This window comes from Cibotium barometz, chromosome 9, assembly GCF_041138505.1.
Source record: "Cibotium barometz isolate CiBa-2024 chromosome 9, ASM4113850v1, whole genome shotgun sequence".
NCBI lineage: Eukaryota > Viridiplantae > Streptophyta > Polypodiopsida > Cyatheales > Cibotiaceae > Cibotium > Cibotium barometz.
In genome coordinates this window covers 45,195,836-45,206,519 of record NC_141054.1, presented here as the reverse complement: position 1 = coordinate 45,206,519, position 10,684 = coordinate 45,195,836, and the positions used below count along the sequence as shown (strand labels likewise).

General features: G+C 38.6%; 1 long non-coding RNA gene across 1 annotated transcript; it reads left to right on the top strand.

Moving 5' to 3' along the window:
• Nucleotides 1-4,859: 4,859 nt before the first annotated feature.
• Nucleotides 4,860-5,497, top strand: LOC147635621 (uncharacterized). The gene is made up of 3 exons (XR_015266592.1): nt 4,860-4,983; nt 5,072-5,338; nt 5,450-5,497. It is a non-coding gene; the product is annotated as an uncharacterized LOC147635621 (long non-coding RNA).
• Nucleotides 5,498-10,684: the final 5,187 nt, after the last annotated feature.

Sequence of the window (10,684 nt, the reverse complement as noted above, 5' to 3'; positions counted from 1 at the left end):
AAATCGATATAGAATATGCCAAGGATTAGACAATTCTATACATGATGTTGAGCTCTATCCACCAAGTAAAGAAGACTACATTGGTGACACTCTTGAATGTCAATGCAATAAGTAAGAGAAAATTAAAGCGTGATTGCTTAACATGCAGTGAGAAGTGTTCAAAGTGTGCCAAGCTTAGAAAGGATATGTTATGTTTAGATTATGTTCCCATTGGTGAACAACTGAAGCTTCTTGCAAAAAGTAGATCTTTGTGCCATGACTTGTTGGAAATGTGGCGAAATAAAGAGAGATGGTTGGTATCTAATAGCTCTGATGATTCGAAAAAAATTTATGATTTTTGGGATGGTACAAAATGTAATAGTGTTAAAGAGTTTTGGGATCCACAATCATCTTTTGAGTTGCCCTTGATATGTGATAATGTCCATTGTAAAGAAGCTTATCGAGCATGGCCTTCTTCTCACTAAAATCAGAAGCACTTCTAGAGGGTTGGAATGAAAGTGAGCAAATGTACAAGTTTATTTGTAAGGGTTGTCGAGCTCCAATACAAGGTCTCAAAAGACTGTATATTCTCTAGCGTTACATATATTAAAGTGTGTTACATACTACTACACCTTAATGTGTTACATACTACTACACCCTAATATGTCTTCTTTTGAATGGACAGGGAGATCCACGTAATTTTGCTTTATTATTACATTGGGATGGCTTCCAAGCATCAAAGACGACGACCCAAAAAAATTGTGGTGTGGTTGAGATCAAAGTTCTCAACTGTGGGAAGAAATCTTTGATTGGAGTGATACCTGTGTTATTTATTCCATTCAGTTGCAAGAAAGTTGTTGGAAGCTCGAGCAAACTTTTCCATGTTTTTATGAAACCTTTGATGGATGAGTTGGAAAGTCTCTTCATACATGGAATTGACTTACACTTCAATTATCCTGTGTCATCTATCTTTGCAGATGACCACTTTTATAACCAAAAATTCCAAGCTCGTGCTATGCTAATGATGGTGACTGGAGACCATCCAGCTCAATGCAAGATTGGATCATGTAAAGAAGGTGGTCAAGCTTTTTGTCGTAGAGACAAAGCAATAGCCACTTTGGACACGGTACTTGTACGATCAAAACAGGTATCAATTCAGATATGCTCCAATAAAAAGATCTACCAAAGAGATGTCCAAACATTTAATTCTTGCAGAGCGAGCAAGCACCCAAGCTCAATGTGAAGAGATACTAAAAGAGGCAGGTCTTTCAGGTAGATCAAGTTTGTGGAGACTTTATGATCTATATGGCTTTGACGTGTCTCTTGATTTGGTATATGATTGCATGCACATATTAGCATTGAACTTGTTTTCAAAGTATATCGGTTGTCTAATGAGAGAAGTGGACAATAAAGTGGAGAGAAATAGATGATGCAACTCACAAAATGACAAAAGTGAGGAGAGAAATAGATGATGCAACTCACAAAATGACAAAAGTGACACCTTATTCGATTCGATATGGTCGATGGCCGAGGTTTCCTAGCAAGTATTTTGAGAGTTATAAGGCAGAAGAAAATCAAAAATTTGTGCAATGGTGTTTGCCATATATATTGTGTGCCATATATATTGTGTGAAGTCAAAGGTATCGCTAAGAAATTCTCTGACTTGGGTCTCTTGCTCATAGATATTGCCCAAGCATTTTATAACTACACTCGTGATGATAATGGATGGTCACAAGAAAAAATTGACATTATAAGAGTCATGCTCGCTTCTTGGAGAGTAAGGTCAGAGGAGCTCATCGGGCCAAATTCAGCCCCATTAGAGCATGTTGTAGGTATGATGAATAATCCTTTCACTTATTATTCTTTCACTAACATTCCTTTTACATTCATACCTATAGTAATGATGCTTTACTTTGTGATGTGTGGATATACGTTCCGGAGAATTGTTGGATGATATTTTACGTCATGGTAGCCATGATGGATTTTGGTGTTATATATATGAGCGTAAGGTCTCAATCTATGCAAACATCAAAACCAACAACAAGGACAATGAAATCTCTTATGCAATCTATCACTGAAGAAGATTGTTTACATGGGTATTTATGTATATTCAAAAAGATGTTGATAGACTTTTGCCTCACCAAAGAATGTTCAGAGAGTTTCATCAAGCTCTTTCTACTCCAGATGGATACTTAGTAGATAAAGATGGCTATTTATGAATGTCCTGAGTGGCATGCATTGGGTATTATGCATGTATCATCCATTGTAAAGGCCAAAGAATTATGGACCTTATCTACTATGAATGCCATACCAAGTGGATGCCAAAGAGCAATTCATGAAAAAGGTATTGTCATTGCAGGGAAGAAGCTAAAATACAGGGATGCAACTGTTGAAGAAAGAAGGTATGCTGAGAGCAGTATTTAGACTTGGGGATTGAGAGAGTAACAGAATATAAGAAAGTCCTATTTAAGGGAGAGGTCTATAATATTGGGGATCAAGTTGTGGTGAAATGTGATGAAGATGTAACATTAGTCTCCATGGGGTGGGATATTGGAAAGCATGCATAACATCTCTTTTCTCATTTCAGTGTAATGGTGAGTTAAGGCTACTTTTTGGAGCCAACTACTACAGGCAATGTATTGTGGTTGTTGAGGGAGGATTTGAAAGGTTAGATGTTGATTATACCAGTGGCATGAGTGTGTTACAAAATGTGTATTTGCCATACACATGGGATTGCATAAGGCCTATTAGTTCTTTACTTCATAAGTTTATTCCCATTCAACATGGCAAAAAAATCATCGCATATGAGATAAAAGACCTAAGATTGAGAACACGCTTGATTCAGCCAGGCTATGTTGGATGCATTCCACCTTGGCTAGAGGTGAATGATATTGTTCAATTGAAGCCGAATTTTGATGTATTATGCTCCTCAACTGATCTAAAATATGCAGTTATTAGAGTAGTGAGTTACACAACAAAACAAGTGAAAGTAGCATGGTTAGTGAGTTACACAACAAAACAAGTGAAAGTAGCATGGTTAAAAATGATTCATAATCAAGAAAAGAGATGGAAGGTAGAAATGGAGGACAATGATTGGAAGGATTGGTGGTTATGTGTATCTATTAATGATAAATGGAAAGTTATCAAAACAAGGAGCATGATAATAGAGGGAGAAGCAAAGGTAGTTCCAATCATATGGCAATCGTAGCTCAGTTTCTCATCAATGGTACTTTTGGAACTTAAGCAACTCTGAATCGTTGGTATGTTTCAATGTACAATGAGTGTTTTTTATCTTATGTCATTTTATTCCTTATAGTTTTCTATTGATATGCTTGCATGTAATATGTTCTCCTTGGATTGAATTTATGTAGGTTGGAGATGGCAACTACGAATGTGGACATGCAAGCAATGCTAAAGAAAATGATGTGTGAAGATAAAAATTTCTTGGGTCTCATGAGCACAATCATAAAGGATATTGAAAGTTCTCCAACCTCAAAGGAAGGTACACATGTTTTAACGATCTTAAATGTTGTAATCTTTTATATATAAAGATATAGTAGTGTGTTTGTAATTAGTTTATGCATGTTATGCAAATTGTTTTCTATGTCACATGGTTATGCAGGCAATGGGGAGATTAAAGATAAGGAACCTCCTTTTTCACATGCTCTTGGCCAACAAGTCTTAGCAGGTGTTAGTCCTACACCTACATATGATGAGGTGTTTTGAGCACCTAGATTGGTGAGTAGAGACCAAAACAAGCTCTATGGGAAAGAATTATTAGAGAAATGCTTCAAGGATCAACATGCCATTTTGCTTGGCAACTACCGCCTTGTACGAAGGTGGTTTAATGGAGTTGAGACTCCTAAAGATCTTTGCCATAACAAAGAGGCACAAGAAAAGATCAAGAGAATTATTTGTGAGCATTATCATGAGATTGCAACTCTAAAGTTCATTGGAGCTGAATATGTTAGGTTGGAGGAAGATATCTATAGATGGTGGGTCTCAGGTAGACAAGCAAATAGAAAGTACAATAAGAAGAAGATTATCAAGGACAATGTAAGTGCTAATGTTTACGCTTATGAATGTTCTTTTAGAAACTAATAATTGGATTGATAATTTTAAAACTAATCTAATGCATTTGACATTTTGTGTTTGATAGAAGGATACATTGAAAGCATAAGGGATGACTCAATCCATAGATGAAGCAAGTAATGACATGGATGCTAGCTCATCACTTCATGTAAGTATATTTTATAGTTTTTTAAACCATAAATTGTATGCTTCAACTCTATGTGTGTGTGTGTGTGTATTATATATATATATATATATATATATATATATATATATATATATATATATATATATATATATATGATTTAAGAAGCTTAATACATAGTTCATCACTTTTTTTATTTGGTCTAAATTCATAGGTCTTGTCTTGGAGCTTGCATTGACTCCTCAAGGAAATATTTATTCTAATGAAGAGGTAAAAGAACTAAACTTGATATTTTCTTTTCCTATGTAAGCAGCTTTTTTACATGGGTATGTTTATATTATATATTTATGTGGTTCTAGTTTTAACTTTATGTTATTTTACATGTCATGGTCTTAAAGCCAACACTCAATCTTCAAGCATATAATCATTCTTATATGAAGAGGTAAGAGCTAGAAAGATGTATCATAAGGAGAATGTATAATGGTTTTTTCTTTGAATCATGCATAGTAACTTATGCAATGTTACATGTTTTGAACGTTTTGTTTAAAAGATTTTGTTACTAATGTGAACTTTATAGACAAACTTTGAGATTCAAGCTAGCTCTCCTTACATTGATGCGATAAAAAATGATCAATCTATAGAGAATGTAAGTGTATTAGATAATTGATTTTATTCTAAGTAGGATTTCTTTTGGTTTTGTATTAAACGTATGCTCTTCTATATAGATGGATAACTTCATATTAGGGACAAAAAGGTTTGAAGGGTTGAAAGATCATATATCCGATGAGGTGTATTCTCTTAGTCCACATAAAGATTTGATTTTAAGACTACTATTTTTTGAATTCTATGTGATTTTGATAACATCTTATAAACCAGGATTCTTATAATACAACAATGGAGGAGAATAATTATTCCTTTACTGAGCTACTACATCATGACACATCAAAAAGAGTGAGAGCCATAAGAAATCAAGAAGTGAGAGTATATATGACAAGTGAAGACAAGGTTTGGTTGAGTTTTTCTTTGTATATGTGATAAGTTGTCAATATTTCTTCTAATATTTTGTTGTACTTGTAGGATCCAATGTTGAATTTGGCTAAGTATACGAATGAGGTTTCAAGAAAAAGTCAAAGAAAGAGAAAGGTAATGTAAAACTTACAAAAGTTTTCTACTATCTCTTTGTACTCCTATTTTTTTTCTCTTTCTCTTTTTACTTTTGTGATTATTAATGCTAGTTTTTGGCTTGTTCCAAAGGTAAGTGAGAAGATGAAAACTCACTTGGAAGAAAGAAGTCACCAAAAGGGTAAAAATATTATACCAACAACCATTTTAAAGGTATTGTTAGATAGATGTATAATGTTATGATTCTCCTATTTTTAACGTAATGGATTTGATGTTTCTATTTTTAACATGGGTTTAATTTTGTTATTTCAAATAGGATTTAGAACACATTGGAAAATCAAATGTAGAGGCATCATGTGAACCTTTACAAGCAAGCGATATTATATTAGAGAAATTTATCATTGATAAGTTTATTATTTTGAATCTTTTTATTTAGGTAAATTGAATATGCTTTAAAATTTTATATATTGTATGATCATGAATGTAGGTGAGCCACATTTCAGAGGAGGATATGGAGACAATCTTATTAAAGTACATGAGAGTGCATACAATCCAAGACATGTACTTTTCTCTCAAGAGTACATATGTCAATCTAAAGAAGGAGAATATTAGTTTCAAAAACTACTCAAAGGATACGAAAAGGCCTGGGAGTGACATTATGATTCGTGACATTGTGCATTGGCTTATTGCCAATACGAAAGCCAAATTCAATGCACAATCCACACCTTTAGAAGATGTAAACATAATCCCATGACATTTAGATAATCTTGAAGTACTATTTATTTTGAACATGATGTACATTGACTACTTTTGGTCCTCTTTTTAAATATGCAAGACTTTTTTGCTTAATCTTTGATAAATAAAGAGATTTTTATTTTATAATGCTTTATAGAACTACTTAATCTATTATGTTGTAAGTAGCATATTAGCACGATTCATAGAACTATCTAGAGGATAAGCTACTAAGCATTCTCTATATAGAGATACAATGGATTCACTATATAATTTCCTAGATACAAATAAGGATATCTAGGAAAAGTGCAAACTAGGGAAAATGTAACAGTTTCCTGGATAGGCTACCTAGAAAATACAATGCATGGATTTCTCTACATAGATAAATTTACATATATAGGAAAATTTTTTCTATGTAAGCAAATTTTTTTATATAGAGAAAATCTTCTTACATAGGAGATTTTTTCCTTTGTAGGAAAAATTTGTTATATAGGAGATTTTTTCCTTTGTAGGAAAATTTGTTATATAGGAAATTTTTCCTATATAGAAAAATCCATGCATTGTATTTCCTAGTTAGCTATCTAGGAAAGTGTTTCATTTTCTCTAGTTTGCACTTTTCCTAGATATGCTCATTTATATCTAGGAAATTATATAGTGAATGGTTTTTTTTTACTATATAGAGAATGAACAAAAGTGCCTTGTGACATACTTCCACAAGAAAACCCACAATCCCCCATTTTACTAATAATGACGACTCACTTTGCGTGCGTGTATGTGTGTGTGTGTGTGGCAGGGATGTACACTGGTGGTGACAGCAGTGCAGTCGGGGTACTTGTTGGGTTCTATCACAGCACAGAACCGAAACGATCCGCGTGACAGGGGAGGGTTTGTTTTCATGGGGTGCACTATAATGGGTACTAGAGAGGTGTACCTGGGGCACGCCTGGGGTGCTTACTCCCGCGTCGTCTTCATGTACACCTACATGAGCAACATCATCGTCCCTGTTAACCCATGGCGGACATTGAGACGTACTATATTTTACGTCATTAATTTAAATATTCTGAGTCATGGGCCGGGCTTGTCGGCACCATATGTTAAGGATAAAGGGATTGGGTGATCGCCGATGAGAGGCGCACCTTGGATATCAGTAGGATAAGGGTTAGGGTCGGCCGGCCATGTATGGGCGCCCAAGTGTGAACGGCCAAGTCACCTATAAGAGTCAAATGTAACCCTAAAATCCTCATTCTCATGTGTTGTGAATACAAGAGTGCTCTTGCCTTATCTCTTTGGTTTCCTTCTCCTGCGTATGTGAGAGAGAGAGAGAGAGTGAGAGAGCGATCGAGCACTGTGTAGCGGCACGGCGGCGGAGAGGCGGTAGAGCGGCGACGGCGGCTCCTTCTTCACGGCTGCGACGCGGGAATCCTTCAAGGCAGCGGTTGAGCGGTGAGTGACACACCCTTTGGCATTCTGTTTAAGCTTCCTTCCCTGGTTGTATGCTTGCAGCCATTCGTGGCTCGCATACGGTGTCCGGCAAGTCCCCAACTACGACCTGTGCTGCAAAAGCGCACATTTTTGGCGCCGCTGCCGGGGAGTTGCCCTGCACCAAGCTCCAGTTTGCAGCTCGGCTGCTGCGTGAAGTTTAATCTACACTGTAGGAAAGCGACTGTGTGTTTGTTGTTGAGGTGTTTCAGTGGTTGCAATCTCTGTTTCTGCAATTTGTCTTCTGCATTTCTGTTTCTTTTGTTAATTTTCCGCTCCGCGTGTGGGCGCACGATCGGTTATCTGGTTTTCTATGTGTGAGGGGGGTTTCTGAATCCCCAGATCTGTGCTGTGTGCGTGAACTGCGTCGCGGCCAAGGCTAGAAACCCTAGAAAACTTATCTAAAAAAAAACAGAAAATAAAAATAAAAAAATATAAAAAATAAAAAATAAAAAATTAAATTTTATTTTTAAAGAAAGAACCAAACGTGTGGAGAGGAAGAGAGGAAAGATTTTCTAATTGGAGAAAATTTTTTTGAAAAGAAAGAACCCCAATTGACCCACGACCACGACCCCGGCCCCGGCCTCGGTCTCGGTCTCGGTCTCGGTCTTTTGATATATATATATAGGAGAGTGAGCCTTCATAGCTTTCTTTCAAGTGAGAGCTTATGGGAAATCGTGCCCTATATGTAGCCCACTCCCCAAGGAGTAAAGTGAGCATGTGGGATAAAGCCCTCACCCTTTCCTCCACAAGCAAATAGGCTTTTGCCCCTTCCCCCCAAAGGAAACGGACTGTTTTGAGAACTACAGGAGCTCTAGATAGGCGAACACGGTGCTGTAAAGCACGCTAGGACTCTTTAAACGATACGCTCGTTTCGATCTATCACACGCCTTAGTCCAAGTTCGACCGTAAGTAAGGGGTCAAAAACGAGTTAAAAACAATCTAAAAACAAGTAAAAACGAGGTGCAAAATACCCAAGAAACCACTTGTGTGGGCTTCAAGGGTAGTTACCAACGCACGTAGGGTACCCACGTCACATGCATCTACGTTCTGGTCGGGTGCTAGAGCCTGAACCACTAGAAAGCGTTTCAGTCTACGCAGGCTCACACCATCCCTCCACGTTGGCATCTTGGCCTTCGGCTGGAACCCAAGGGAGTGCAACCCAAGATCCACGAATAGTGGATAGTGACTCGTCCTGTGACTCAGAAGCCATGGAAGGACACCCTACCAAGAACCCTGAGGAGACAAGCCAAAACATGCCAGTGTGGGCCCCACAATCCGGATCTAGCATGTTTAGTCGTCTAATAGAGACCTTTAGTAGAGCTACACGCTCTGATGAGCATGCGACAAGCGAAGTAAATGAAGAAGGAGGGGTAGTAGATTCACCATTCACATCTTATGTAGACCCTACCCTCCCAAAGAGTGTCCATGTGGATATTCTACCCACTTCGTTTAATGAGGGCCCTACTGAGCTACCAACTTCCGATGCTCTTCCTAAAGTAGAGGTCCCTAGACGCCAATCCATAAGAAGTGACATTGCGTCCACTTCAAGAGAACCATTTGGCACACCAAGTCTAGATGGGATATTTCTCAATGAAAATTGGGAATATGATCTACACACAGAGACTCTAACTGACCTATACACAAGTTACACATACCATGTAGGTTGGTTAGAAGTCCTACGATCTACATCTAGCGCCACTAATCTAGAGGAGCAACAACACATGATATGTGAGGTGATTCATAGAATTATCCAAATTGAGAGGCAAAATAGGGGAGTGGACCTAGTTTCCACTGGCCCTATGAGGTTTTTGGATACGGGCAAGGCCAAACAACCAACCCTATCACAATTGGAGACTCCCTCGGTGAGTCCCATAGACCCTTCATATGTTGTTTCGCCTGGAGTCTCAATGCAGGTTGAGCCCACGAGTAGTAACTTTAGCTTTCCAACCTTGGCTCAACTTTCCATTAAGGACTCCACAATGCCTACCCCAATGATGAGCATGACAGAAAGCGCACCTGTTACCACTGTAGTTAGTACGACACCACTACCTAGTGGAACAGTACCTACAACAGTGCGTGGCAGTGCCTATCGGCCTTATGTACCTATTGCTACTCATGCTCATGTAGCTCCTACGCCTCTTAGTATGCCAATGGCGTATGCTCCACGACCACCTTATCATAACCATTATCCAAGGGGAGCTAGGCCTAGCCACATATCATATCCTACGTCATTTGCCAACCTACTCAGACCAACGCCAACTCCTATTAGCCAGGCTATCCCAGAAGTGCCTCCACCAGCTATGCCTGCTCACCTAGGTGATCTCGCAGCGTTTGCTCAGACGATTGGACGATCTATTGCGGAAAACATGCGGGGTATGCCTGAGAGAGAACCTAGAAGCAAGGCAGTACAAGTGGCTAAGCTCACTCAAAACTTCAGTGGCAACGAGGATGTTAGGAAGCACATTGAAGTCTTTGAACACGTGTGTGATTCCTTGGAAGAGCACAATGAGCTGCATAAATGTAAAGCCTTAGGCTTAACCTTGAGTGGGAAGGCCGGAGATTGGTATCGAACCTTAAGGGTTGAAGAGCGCACTCACTACCCCACTCTCAAGAGATTGTTCTTGAAAGAATACATACGCGAGGGTGTGCTTTGGGGAGTAGCATCTCAACTCCAAAAAGCTGAACGCGAGGAAGGGGAGTCAGTGAGAGACTTTATAAGTCGATTGAAGTATCTAAATTCTCGCTGCGCTCCCGACGAGCGCTTCAATAATAACCAACTGCTCGATAGATTCATCCGAGGATTGCGCCACGAGGACATTTACAATGGCCTAGTCATTAGAGGTCTTACAACGTGGGAAGCAGTCACTGCCAATGCAATCCAGTTAGAAGACAACTTGATGATTGCAGGTAAAAAGGTGTCTTCAGAAACAAAATCCGTTAGTTCGCAAGTATCTGGGCACGAGCCAATGACGGTAAAACCTATTGCCAAGGAGCCCAAGATATCTGAAATGTCTGTGACCGACCTTACTAAGGCTCTCCAAGAATACTTTAGGGGTAATCGAGCTCCTCAGAATAGCCATATGTACCCAAGGAGAGAGCAACAATGGTGTTCGGTGTGCTTAGGACCACATAGCACGAGTGAATGTCCCACAT